Source organism: Protopterus annectens, chromosome 4.part1, assembly GCF_019279795.1.
Source record: "Protopterus annectens isolate FY-2018-M chromosome 4.part1, PAN1.0, whole genome shotgun sequence".
NCBI lineage: Eukaryota > Metazoa > Chordata > Ceratodontiformes > Protopteridae > Protopterus > Protopterus annectens.
Genome location: NC_056734.1, coordinates 129713085 through 129728050, shown reverse-complemented (window position 1 = coordinate 129728050; position 14966 = coordinate 129713085).

Genomic DNA, 14966 nt, shown 5'->3' with positions numbered 1-14966 from the left:
AGTGGGACGTCAGTGTGTCTGACTATGGAGTCACCTATGACAAGTATGTATGGTGTTGTATTTGGCCTTAAGGGCAGTGACTGCTTTGCACACTGATTTTGTTTTTTATGTGTTGTTTGTGTGGTATCTTGAGTCTGCAGTTGCTTGGGTGTCTGCTTTGGAGGCCTTTGCTGTTTAGGTAAATTTTTACTCAGAGCCTCCGAGTATGTCTTAGTGTGTTTATGTGTTTGATTCAGTGGTGTGGTTGAGTTATGTGAGACTTGTATTGTGGTGTGTGTAGTTTCCTTCTCCTCCTGCCTGGTCTTGCCAGTCCTGAGTTGAGAGAGCTCAGCCTCCAGTTTGGCTAAATAGCTGCATCTCTCACAAGTGTTAGTGTTTTGTGGGAGGAGGAGGAGAGGGTTGTCTGTGTACATGAGGCAATTGTAACATTGCCTCAGAATTCCCAGATTCACCAACTGGGCAGGAGAGGACGCCAGCATCTGACCCTTCGACATGCTAGAAAGAATTATGAGTTGGTATGAGACAGAAAAGTAGAGGGCTTAGCAGGGAAGTGGGCACTCCTGGGGGGTTTTGCAAGTGAGGGATTTGTATAATATAGGAGTGCTTGACCTGCAAAGAAAAATGCTTATAAGACAAGGGATATGCTTTTAAGACAAGTGCTGAGCTTTTTGAGAAGAAAAAGCAATTAGGAACAAGTGCTGCACTTTTTAGTGAAGGTGTAAACTGTTTAGGTTCCTAACAGAGCAGTTCTAAGGGAAAAATTGAAGAACAGACTTTATGGAGCCAGAAAAAGTTTAACCTTGTCAAACTGGCGCTGCCCGATGCTGCTCTAATGACAACTCTGTGCTAAATCGCGCTAAAGCACGTTAAGGCGTGCTTGATAGCAGGGGCTGGAAAGAAGCAGGAATAGACCAAAAACAGACAATAAAACTACAGTTTCAAGTCAATAACCACTCCTATGGGGGGCAGGGAAGCTGCTCAATGTTATTCACTGCCACTGATCAACAGAGAGACTTTCCTTTAGCCCAAGCAAAAATGGCCTCACAGAAACTTACAAACAGTTCAGGAAACAGCAAGCCTGTAACTGAACTTTTTTAAATCTCAGAAAAGTGGGAAAAAAGCAAGATTTTTTTTTGTTTTTGTTTTTTCAGAGATAGCAGAGGTTCACAGGTAATATCAAGTTATAACAGTGCAGTAAATGACCCCACACAAGAGTGCTAGGTCAAGGACAGAAAATATGCAAGTTTTGAGAAAACGATTTAAAATTAAGTGCAAACAGGAAATTCAGTAAACAACTTTTGGTTGTGCTCTAAATACAGCTACTAATGCAGAAATCAAGTTTAACAAGCCAGAAAATGCTCAAACTAGGCAGCTATGCAGAAAAACTTAGCAAATAAACAGAGAAAAATACTTAAAATCTCAAAAGTGGCTCCCTTCTTCTCTCAGCGTTTTCTCCTGTTGGTGGGTGCTTCACCAACAGCCAACAAGCCTGAAAAGATGCCAAAACCACGAGGCAACTAGGTTTTAAGAGAGGAAGATGAAGGAGTTTTGGAAATGACCCCTGTTGGCCAATAAAACTACAGTTTCAAGTCAGTAACCACTCCTACGGGGGGCAGGGAAGCTGCTCAATGTTATTCACTGCCACTGATCAACAGAGAGACTTTCCTTTAGCCCAAGCAAAAATGGCCTCACAGAAACTTACAAACAGTTCAGGAAACAGCAAGCCTGTAACTGAACTTTTTTAAATCTCAGAAAAGTGGGAAAAAGCAAGATTTTTTGTTGTTTTTGTTTTTTCAGAGATAGCAGAGGTTCACAGGTAATATCAAGTTATAACCAGTGCAGTAAATGACCCCACACAAGAGTGCTAGGTCAAGGACAGAAAATATGCAAGTTTTGAGAAAAAAACGATTTAAAATTAAGTGCAAACAGGAAATTCAGTAAACAACTTTTGGTTGTGCTCTAAATACAGCTACTAATGCAGAAATCAAGTTTAACAAGCCAGAAAATGCTCAAACTAGGCAGCTATGCAGAAAAACTTAGCAAATAAACAGAGAAAAAATACTTAAAATCTCAAAAGTGGCTCCCTTCTTCTCTCAGCGTTTTCTCCTCTTGGTGGGTGCTTCACCAACAGCCAACAAGCCTGAAAGGACACCAAAACCATGAGGCAACTAGGTTTTAAGAGAGGAAGATGAAGGAGTTTTGGAAATGACCCCTGTTGGCCAGTAAAACTACAGTTTCAAGTCAGTAACCACTCCTACGGGGGGCAGGGAAGCTGCCCAATGTTATTCACTGCCACTGATCAACAGAGAGACTTTCCTTTAGCCCAAGCAAAAATGGCCTCACAGAAACTTACAAACAGTTCAGGAAACAGCAAACCTGTAACTGAACTTTTTTAAATCTCAGAAAAGTGGGAAAAAGCAAGATTTTTTTTTGTTTTTGTTTTTTCAGAGATAGCAGAGGTTCACAGGTAATATCAAGTTATAACAGTGCAGTAAATGACCCCACACAAGAGTGCTAGGTCAAGGACAGAAAATATGCAAGTTTTGAGAAAAACAATTTAAAATTAAGTGCAAACAGGAAACTCAGTAAACAACTTTTGGTTGTGCTCTAAATACAGCTACTAATGCAGAAATCAAGTTTAACAAGCCAGAAAATGCTCAAACTAGGCAGCTATGCAGAAAAACTTAGCAAATAAACAGAGAAAAAATACTTAAAATCTCAAAAGTGGCTCCATTCTTCTCTCAGCATTTTCTCCTCTTGGTGGGTGCTTCACCAACAGCCAACAAGCCTGAAAAGATGCCAAAACCACGAGGCAACTAGGTTTTTAGAGAGGAAGATGAAGGAGTTTTGGAAATGACCCCTGTTGGCCAAAAAAACTACAGTTTCAAGTCAGTAACCACTCCTACGGGGGGCAGGGAAGCTGCTCAATGTTATTTACTGCCACTGATCAACAGAGAGACTTTCCTTTAGCCCAAGCAAAAATGGCCTCACAGAAACTTACAAACAGTTCAGGAAACAGCAAGCCTGTAATTGAACTTTTTTAAATCTCATAAAAGTGGGAAAAAGCAAGATTTTTTTTTGTTTTTGTTTTTTTCAGAGATAGCAGAGGTTCACAGGTAATATCAAGTTATAACAGTGCAGTAAATTACCCCACACAAGAGTGCTAGGTCAAGGACAGAAAATATGCAAGTTTTGAGAAAAAAATGATTTAAAATTAAGTGCAAACAGGAAATTCAGTAAACAACTTTTGGTTGTGCTCTAAATACAGCTACTAATGCAGAAATCAAGTTTAACAAGCCAGAAAATGCTCAAACTAGGCAGCTATGCAGAAAAACTTAGCAAATAAACAGAGAAAAAATACTTAAAATCTCAAAAGTGGCTCCCTTCTTCTCTCAGCGTTTTCTCCTGTTGGTGGGTGCTTCACCAACAGCCAACAAGCCTGAAAAGATGCCAAAACCATGAGGCAACTAGGTTTTAAGAGAGGAAGATGAAGGAGTTTTGGAAATGACCCCTGTTGGCCAATAAAACTACAGTTTCAAGTCAGTAACCACTCCTACGGGGCAGGGAAGCTGCTCAATGTTATTCACTGCCACTGATCAACAGAGAGACTTTCCTTTAGCCCAAGCAAAAATGGCCTCACAGAAACTTACAAACAGTTCAGGAAACAGCAAGCCTGTAACTGAACTTTTTTAAATCTCAGAAAAGTGGGAAAAAAGCAAGATTTTTTTTTTTTGTTTTTTCAGAGATAGCAGAGGTTCACAGGTAATATCAAGTTATAACAGTGCAGTAAATGACCCCACACAAGAGTGCTAGGTCAAGGACAGAAAATATGCAAGTTTTGAGAAAAAAACAATTAAAAATTAAGTGCAAACAGGAAATTCAGTAAACAACTTTTGGTTGTGCTCTAAATACAGCTACTAATGCAGAAATCAAGTTTAACAAGCCAGAAAATGCTCAAACTAGGCAGCTATGCAGAAAAACTTAGCAAATAAACAGAGAAAAATACTTAAAATCTCAAAAGTGGCTCCCTTCTTCTCTCAGCATTTTCTCCTCTTGGTGGGTGCTTCACCAACAGCCAACAAGCCTGAAAAGATGCCAAAACCACAAGGCAACTAGGTTTTAAGAGAGGAAGATGAAGGAGTTTTGGAAATGACCCCTGTTGGCCAATAAAACTACAGTTTCAAGTCAGTAACCACTCCTACGGGGGCAGGGAAGCTGCTCAATGTTATTCACTGCCACTGATCAACAGAGAGACTTTTCTTTAGCCCAAGCAAAAATGGCCTCACAGAAACTTACAAACAGTTCAGGAAACAGCAAGCCTGTAACTGAACTTTTTTTTTACTGTGATGTGTACAATAATAATATCTTTTCCTAATTCAGCAACCATTCTAACATGCTGCTGCATGGTACTCTAGCTTGAAGACATGAAGCACTACTTAGGACTGGCCCTGTATCTGTGCTTAATACTAATGAGGCATTTTGTGGGAGAAGCATATGCTAATTAGTCATGTGCACTCTCCTCAGACCTGCCTCCAGGAAGACATCTACATGGCCAAGTGATGACCCCAGCACATTGTAGGAGAAAGGCCTTTTTACCAAGAGACATACATGTCATGCTAGGACCATTAATGAATCCTGTATATATATATATATATATATATATATATATATATATATATATATATATATATATATATATATATATATATATATATATATATATAGGTGTACTTTAGAAGAACAAATGTTCACTACTTCAAACTTCAAAAGTACACCCACACTAAAGCGAAAGTGCACTTTCACGAAAGTGCACTCTAGCGAACCCGCTAGACTGAATGGGCTAGCAGTCACAGACCTTAGCATTAGGACACAGGTTAGGGTAAGCTGATAGGTAGTAGGGCTATACCCTTACCTTGACCCGTTCCTTAACCCTAAGGTCTGTGACTATCGCACAACCACAAGGCATTCTATAACTATGTCAAGAATCTATATGGCAATGCTCAGATCTGCTCTGAGCTACAACAGAATGGCATTAAATATACTGATCCCAAGGATTTTGCCAATATCCTGGCAGATCGATTCAGTGGCAACTTCACCCCCCTTTCACCCCCTAAATGGCCCATCTCAATACTGGAAGATTGTCAAATTCCAGTAATAATGGCCACACAGGTAAAAAACACACTCTCCAAAGCTAAGAATACAGCATCCATGGGACCAGATGACATCCTGGGCTGTGTACTACATGAACTACAAAATGAACTGGCACCTCACCTAAGTGTCATGTTTAATCATACCTTCACCTCAGGCTTCATGCCAACCGAGAGGCGCACAGCTACAGTTATCCCACTCCACAAGGGGGGATCCACCTTGGATCCCGGGAACTACCTCCCCATCAGTCTGACGAGCCTGATCTGCAAGGCCATGGAACATATTATCATGGAACTAATAAACAAAGACATTGGCAACCTTAAAACACTGGACCCCACCCAGTTTGGGTTTGTGAAGGGCCGATCTTGTCTCCTGAACCTTATTGACTTCTTCAAATCAGTCTCCAGAGCCGTGGACAAGGGTAAGGCAGTCCACACAGCCTATCTGGACCTCGCCAAGGCCTTTGACACCATCCCCCACTCTGGAATCATAGATAAACTTACTAAGCTGGGCATTAATCCCTATGTCACTCGATGAGTTGCCAACTGGCTTACTGGCAGAACCCACACTGTAAAAGTAGCTGACTCTAAATCCAGCTCCAGACAAGTGACAAGTTGAGTACCTCAGGCTTCAGTCCTGGGACCTCTCTTGTTTGGCATCTACTTCTCTGAAGTACAGGCCAACACTAAGGGACTCTGGCTAACAAAGTTTGCAGATTACTGCAAACTGGGAGCCATTATTGAATCCCCAAATGATGTGGATACTCTACAGAAGGGCCTTACAGAAACAGATGCTTGTTGCCAGAGCCATGGGATCAAGCTCAATGCTAAGAAATGTATAGTTATCCCTTTTGGGAAAAAACATGTACCCATGAATTATCACATAGGTGGCAGTACACTAAACACTGAAAGTGTGATAAGAAACTTGGGGACACAGGTGGACAGTGGTCTCACCTTCAATAACCACATCGCCACAACAGTCAGGAAATCCTTCTATGTGGCACACCTCATCACTAAGGGCTTTTCATCCAGAAAAAAGGAGGTCATTGTTTCACTGTACTCATCCCTTATTAGACCCATTATAGAATACAACGCCCCATTTGGTATGTACCTCTCAAGACATCTGCAACAACTAGAAAGGCCGCAGAAATACCTCACTAAAAGAATCACAGGCCTAAAGCAGATGCCCTATGCTGACCGCCTTATAAAACTCCAGCTATACTCTGTTGCATATCGTCTACTCCGAGGCAATCTCTGCTTAATATACAAGGCCATGTCAAACCCAGAGCTGTTGGACATGCTACACTTAAAATCCCAATTCCTCAGAGCCACACGCTCCAGGGATCTAAATCTTGTCATCACAATAAACAAAACATGCTGGAGGGATAGGTTCCTGACTCAGAGACTCCCCAGACTCTGGAATAGACTGCCCATACATGTCAAGTAGAGTGCCTTTTTGGCCCTCTTCAAAAGAAACCTTGATGATTGGATGGGAGAAAGGAAATTCACCCCGGGATCACGTCAGTTGCCTTGCTAGACAAGGGTCCAGGGAAGTAAATAGTGTGGGAAGAAATAGCCAGGGAATTGTTATGGTTAGGCTTGTATAGGCCCTAGGGCCGATAGCCTAGTACCAACCTATGAACCTATGAACCACAGTGTAAGACATTCCAAATCAGGCTATGTACTCCACTGTGGTGCGATAGTCACGGACCTTAGGGTAGGGCACGGGTTAGGGTAAGGGGATAGTTAGTAGGGCTATCCCCTTACCTTGAACTGTGCCCTAACCGTAAGGTCCATGACTATCACACCACAGTGGAGGACATAGCCCATTTTTCAATGTCCTCCATTGTGGTGCGGTAGGTTCGGTCTAGTGAGCTTAAGCTAAACTACAGTTTCATTAAAGTGCACTTTAAGCAGTGGGATGTACTTTCCCATTTCGAAAAAGTGAATTTTCGTTGTAGGAAAGTACACCCATACATACATATATATATATATATGTATATATATACATATATATATATATCTAGGTTGTCTATCACGAGGTTGAAGCCAACAATCCTGATATGCATAATCATGGTAACATAATACAGAAGACAAAAAATGCTGAAGGCAGCAATATCTAAAAATCTTATATACTGAATATTCCTACCAGTATAAACCCAGGAACAAGTGCTAACATGGGTTTTGCAGGGGAGGCAAGTTCAGAACTTCAACATTGTTATTTTCAGCATTTTGGTCTTCTATATTATATTATCATTATGTATTTCAGGATTGTTTCATGATCGAGGGCTTCAACCTTTTGATAGGCAACTATGTATATATATATATATATATATATATATATATATATATATTTTTTTTTTTTTGGTAGAGGAATTACTGTAGAAACGCAATCATGAATGTTAATAAACAAATCTTGTGAAGTAGAATGTATAATGAAGTGTTTCTAATGTAAATTACTGACATATTTGCATTTTAGATTTTGCATTTCATTTTAAGATCGCTTCTTACAGTTATGTACTGAATTAAACAGAAAGTGCAGAATGAATGAAAATGGTGGTGGTTATTTGGATACCCTTAATACACTGACTGCTTCTAGTATAAACTGTAGAATGTCAGTGAAATGAAGGCCTGGGCACTATTAAGGAGCACCTTTCTGGTGTTTCTGTTTTCAGCTAACAGTAGTACAGAAGAATGTTGCTACAATGCTAGTAAAGAAAATAGCATTTAAAATAATACTTCCGAGAATAGCCAGTATTGTTTTAATACATTTCTGGGTTCAGTACTCAAAAATAAGTGCTGTATTTTAAGAGTTTAATATGTATAGCAGCATACTGTTTGTGATTCTGAGTGACAAGCAAAGTTTCTTCTTTTCATAATTCTGTTTTATATATAAAATGACAAGCAATATCTGAAAACAGGCTGTTTGAAAATAAATAAATACCTAAACAAACAACCAACCAAACAATTATTTTTGGAATGTGAAAAACCAAAAAATATAAAGAATGAAATAATATAATATGGGTATTTACAATTTATATATTTTTTTGTTATTATGTCTATTCACAATTTATTGCATTTCTATTTACATTGTGAAGTTAGGAAGGAGTGACCTGATACGAAGGGATCATAGGAAGAAAGAACAGATGATAGGATGGGAGAACGAGTTTATATACAGTAAGACAAAGAGACTGAAGAGTGACAGAAAATCATGTAGTGGGGAAACAGCAAGGAAAATAAGCTTTATGGATTTGTGAGTGCATAATACAGGTACTGAAGGGGCAGTATAATAATAAAGACAGAATAGTAATATGGTAAGATGGTAGAATAGCGATTTGACTGATTACACTCTGAAAGAACAGAATGTAGTAGGTAACTAGAGAGGGAAATGGATTAGTAAGAGTAAATAGGGATTTTGCCAAAAAAAGGGTTATCTGAGAAACCGTGGAGGGAGTGTTAAGAATGAAACTGATGTGGTAGATAGTGTTTGGAAAAACAGATAAGGGAAATGGGGGTTGGATATGATATTGATGGATATAAAATATTAGCATCCAGTTTGAAAATTTAGCTTAGGTTTCACATAACTTATAGTGACAGCATGGTAATTCTGAGGTGAGTTAACATGTATTAGAGAATGGGAGACCAGTAAATTGTACCCTGATAGGAGAATGAATGTTCGCCAGCAGGGTGTTAATCTACAGGTAATGCCCACTGAAAAAAAGAGTCTGCCACTTCATGGCAGCATGTCAAGCTGCCATGGAGCTTGGACTGAAAAAAAACTAAAGGCCGACATTATTTTATGCTTGCTAAGCAGCGCTTTTGCTAGTTAGTGTAAAATAAAAAGGGGAGAAAAATAAAACTAAAAAAGTGTGTGTGTGTGTGTGTGTGTGTGTGTGTGTGTGTGTGTGTGTGTGTGTGTATGTGTGTGAGAGTGTATGCATGTATGAGAGTGAGAGAGAGAGAGATCGGTCATGCTATTATTATTTTACACTCGCTAAGCAGCACTTTTGTAGCCAGTGGAAGAAAAATAATTCAAACAGAAAAAAAGTGTGTGTGTTTATGTTTCTGTCTGAGTGTGTGAGTGAATGTGTTCATAAAACACTCTGTGTGTGTGTGTGTGTGTGTGTGTGTGTGTGTGTGTGTGTGTGTGTGTGTGCGCGAGTACGCTAGAGAGAGTGAAGACTGAGAGTGATCGAGCAATCCCTGGCAGCAGCACCAGTTAAAAGGTTTGGTTTGTGTACCTCTCCACCTCTTAGCTCAACATATCCGGACAAAGCCTAAAATTTTCTGAAGCAGAGGAATGTGTGTGTGTGTGTGTGTGTGTGTGTGTGTGTGTGTGTGTGTGTGTGTGTGTGTGTGTGTGTGTGTGTGTGTGTGTGTGTGTGTGTGTGTGTGTGTGTGTGTGACAGAGAGAGAGAGACAGAGTATGTGAGTGAGACTAGCCACTGGCAGCAACAGCCGTAAAGAAGTTTGCATACCTCTGGACCTTTCAGCTGAAGAAATCTGGATAAAGCCTAAAATAAAGGGAAAACAAAGATTCAGAAACAGGAACAGATTTTAATTATTGCTCTTATAAAATTGCAAAGTTGCGTAAATGAAAGGATTTGGGTTAGCACGAATTTTCTGAAGGAAATAAAAGTCTGAATCTCAAATGTATGTCATTATTTAGTAACTTCAATCTCCGATGACTTGCAATAAACCAAAAGTTTTAGGAGTAAGGGACCAAAAAATAAAGTAAATGCCTGGATATATATTTTTAAACTGTTACATTTTGCATGTAAAATATTTCCTCCAACACCATTAACATATTCTACATCAAGTTTGAAACATTAGGCAGAGGAACTATTTTACATCAAAAATATATAAAAAATAATATAGTAATAAAAAATAAGTAAGTAAAATGCAACAGTGTTACAGGCAGCCCATTCTTTAAGCATAATAGTAGGAATAATGGACAAGCCTCAGAACAACCCTAGGCATTATTTCCACAATAACACAGACCCTGTTGGGCATTATTGCTTGCTTATTGCTATGTGGCAAATTAATTTTTAGTATCTGCCAATCTCTCTCTCGCTATGTGTATATATATATATATATATATATATATATATATATATATATATGGGATCCGTACAGATCCCCGAATGCACTTTCAACCGAAGCAGAACTCACCAAGCATACTTAACCGAAAGTGCTGTTCACTGAAGTAGCACTTTCAGATAAGTATGCTCGTTGTGCCAGTCAACTATGGTGCGGATAAGGGAAAATTCCCTTTTCCCCACTGTAGTGCGACCTCGGAGTGAGAATATTAAAGTAGGGTGGGTGTGGGGGGTACAACCCCCCACATGGGGGGTGCACCTGCATAGAAGTAGGTTTAATGTTTTTTTTTAAACATACTTTACCGTAAGCACTTTTTCGGTGAAAGCGCTTTTGGTAGAGTATGTTCGGTGATAATGGATTCAGACTTTTGATCTTTCAATCAAAAGTCCTAGATCCATATATATATATATATATATATATATATATATATATATATATATGGGTCCACTTTGTAATTTTGAAAGCCCAAAATCTCAAGTTTTGATGCCTCGAACTTAAAACACTGAGATTTTGGAATCTCGAAACTACAAAGTGGTGCAAAAAAAAAAAAAAAAAAAAAAAAAAAACTAACTAAAACAATGTTTTTACAGGGGGCAAGCACCCCTGCACCCCCCGCACCCTCTGCAACTTAAATATACCATCTCCGAGATCGCGCTACAGTGAAGAGAATGGTAATACTCCTGTTAGGCTTACCATTCTCTCCACTGTAGCACAATCTCGGGTATATTTAAGTTGCAGGGGGTGTGGGGGTGCAAAAACAGTTTTTAATCTTTTTATTGTTTTTTTTTTTTTTTACTTTGTAATTTTGAGATTCCAAAATCTCGAGTTTCTGGGATCGGTATTTTGAAACTTGAGATTTTGGGCTTTCGAAATTACATATTGGACCCATATATATATATATATATATGTATGGGTTTATATTAGCTGAGTGAAAGTCCGTTTACGCGAATACATAAACATTGACATGTATTGCATGAAACAGACTTATAGCGAACATCCAAAACTGAGATTTGGGAAATGTCAAATTACCATGGTTGGCCCGTCTGTGGAATAGCTGTATAATGTAAGTGTTGGATAGTTACGGACTTTAGGGTTAGGGTGCGGGTTAAGGTAAGTGCATAGATAGGTTATGTATGTTAGATTTAGTGTAGGGTTAGAAGTAGGGCTTTGTTAAATGTATGTATGTGGATTATTTTGTTTATGTATATTTTCGTAGGGGAAGTGTGCGGCAGTTACGGACCTTAGGATTAGGGATGGGGTTAAGGATAGTGCATAGATAGCTGTGTATGTGAGGTTTAGTGTAGGGTTCGAAGTAGGGTTTTGTTAAATGCTATGTATGTGGATTATTTATTTTGTTTGGATATATCTATGTATGGGAAGTGTGCAGTATTTACGGACATTAGGGTTAGGGAGGGGTTATGGATAGTGCATAGATAGTTGTGTAAGTGGGGTTTAGTGTAGGGTTAGAAGTAGGGTGTTTGTGCTTTACTTTAGGGTTAGAAGTAGGGTTTGGTTAGTGTATGTATGTGCTTTATTTATTTTCTTTGGGTAGGTAGTATGTAGCGGGTGGTGGGGTTGGCTGAGTATGACAGTTCGACATTTAAAATTTCGCGGTTTAGTGCATTCGGGATAGTAGCGGTTCGCGCAATAGGTGTCAGGGTTTTAGTATTCGCTTAATAGTATTTTCGCTCTCGTAATATAAACCCTATATATATATATATATATATATATATATTTTTTTTTATTAGATTGTATTATATAAAGAAATAGCTTTGTTTCATGTTAAATTGGGTAGGGTATACATTAACATGGATAAAAAAAAACGGTCATGGAGGAGGAAACAGAAAGTGGTGGCAAGGATGTGTGATGTCAGATAAGAGGAAGGTAATCAGTGGGGTGAAGCCATAAGAAGTTTGGATGAAGTGGCTGCTGTGAAAGAAGCTGTTAGGGGACATGGTTGTAACTACATAATAGGTGTGGATCATTCCCTTTAAGGAACAGCAGTATTTAAGGTTTTACATTTATAAAGCCAAATGTCCAAAATGCCAAACTACTTTACATTGAACAGAAAATGCAAAAAAGAAAAGTCAAAAAGATCATGGTATCAGGGACTGGGAATTTGCCCTTTCCCACTGTAATGCAGTCTTGGAGTTGGTATATATAATTAGCAGGTGGTGTGAGGAGCACGGGGGGGGGGCTTGTTCCCCCACATGTAACATTTGCTTAGCATAAAGCCATTCAGTGTTTCAGCTATTCGACTTTATGAGTGTAATCCCATTTAAGCAGCCACAAATGCACTCACTGCTGATTAAAGTAATGACAGTGATTTTTGTAACTGTATAAAGGACCTCTTTGCTAAACTTTAGCAAAGATCTTTGGTGCACTTTACCTAGGAGGCATTATGTAGCTTTTGTAGCTACATAATAGCTTCCTGATTAGGCTACAGATGTCTTTGCAACATTTTTTTGGTCCTCAACTCTGGAGGACTTTGTTTTTTTGTCCTCCAGCTTGAGTGGAGGGGAATGTTAATTGGAGGCATTGATTGGTGTACTAGTTGACCGAGATGATGCTCTGGAGTATTTCACTGATCCGTTCTTGCTCCACTGTACAGAGGAATAAAGCTCTGATTGTGACACAGACATCCTGGAATAAATTATCAAGCCAGGCCCTGGAAGAGCTGTAGAGGAATAGTGGAAGTGAGCAGCTGGTGAAGGTTTGCTCATCACTGGGGAGGAGGAGGAAAGGATGTAGCTTGTTCTCTGCAAAATTGTCTCCTGGCAGAGGTCTGGTGTCCTAACAGGTGTAGAGTAAGAGCTGAGAATGACCAGCCACTAAGCAGTACATAAAGCCTGTAACAGGCACTGGGCACATGTAGAAGCAATCATTGTGAAAAAGCACTGTATTATGGGACCTTCTCTCATGGAGGTTGCCCTAAGGGATGGAGACAGAGCCTAGAAAAACCCAAATGGGATGGCTGCCTGGATGCTGGCCTTGTATGACTGGTTGCCGTCCACAGGAAATGAGTGGTCTAGTTGGATCACAGGACAGCCGATATTTGACAATCAATGGGGAGAAAAATAGGCATAAAGTATTCTGTAGTTGATGCTTATTAAGATATTTTTGATAGGTACCACTGACTGTATTTAAATTAATGATAATTTATTTATGGATAGTACCGACACCAGAACAACTATGGGGATGAGAACATTAAGAAGGAACTAGTGAAGTTTAAGGGGTGGGGGACAGAGAGAGAGAGAGATGGCAGCTAAGTTATAGTGTGGTTAAGGGAAAAATTATGAACTTTGATTACACTGATCATAAGAGAACATATAGAATGGATGAGAATGAACTGGCAATCATGGATGAGGAAAAAAGGGCTGCAGATCATTATAACACCTAAAACAAATCACTAAATTTAGAAATAAAGTGAGAAAGCAGTAGCAAGTGCCAAATGAATTCTGAGATGCATAGTCTGAGATGTGGAATCTCTGGAGTGCTGAAGTTATAAAGTCATTGTGTAGGAATCTGTTGGAAGTGAAGCTAGATAATGGTCAGTTTTAGAGGCCATTTAAATAAAATGAAATTAAGTTGCTGGAGAAAATTTAAAGGAATGTTATAAAATTTATAAGGAGATAACATTATTAATTAAATTATTTCCATTTGCTGGTTGAGATACTCCAGATAGGAGGTCTCATTTTCAATGAAGTACCAGGGTGCTAATTTACAAATATATACAGAAAACTTTGTTATATTATAGCAGTAATAAGAAAAAAAAATACATTTTTTAATTTATCCTTTGTTGACTGGGTTACTCCCACTAGGCTTGTGGCCTCTTTTCAGGGGAGACCTGAGGTGGTATTTATAGTGCTAGGGGAAACTTGGCCAGGGCATCAGGGAACTTCCCCTACTCTTGATAGTGGGGGTAAGAGTTTGTGTGTGACACAACTGACTTCCTGTTTCCAGTCCAGGCGAGGAGGCAGCCGAGAGAAACAGGGAGAAAACACAGAGTCTATAAGCCAAAGTGAAATAGTGGTTAAAAATATTTGAAAATGAAGAAGAAATGGTTGAATTGCTGCCATAAATGTTTAAAAATTATTTGGGAGCTGAGAAAATGACGTTTTTGTATGGAGAGGATCTTGAGATGGAAATGGAGGTGAATGCAGAGGTGGAAAGGGATTTGGAGGAAAATTTCCAGAAAAAATCTGCTTGAATCAACAGAGACAGTGGAAAAATGCATCATTTCAACCATCCAGTCAGGAGGATTGCAGGATGTTTATCTGGAGGACATATAAATCAGAGTGAGCCAGAAAGTGGAGGTGTAGTATCCAGGAGTGAGATTATGGCAAAAATAGAAAAAGACAAATTGCCAGAGAAGGTTCCAGAAAAAAAGACTTATGCTGAAACAGTGGAAGAAGTGGCCAAAGAGGAGATGGGAATAAAGGAAACAAAGAAATTTGTTGTTTTGGTGAGCAGTAAAAAAGAAGGTTTGGACAGATACGAAGTATAGGAAAATGTTACAGTACTGATGGGTGGTAAAGGTGAAGAGGTAAGAGCTTTCATTTTAATTAACAAAGAAACATTTTGTGACTTGATATTTGAAACTGGTCAGGTTATGGAAAACTTTTGGGGGTTTATGAAAAAAAAAAACTGACTTTCCATGGCCAGAATATGTTGTACAACCTTTTTTTAGACAAACAAAAAAGGGTTTTGATTCAGTTT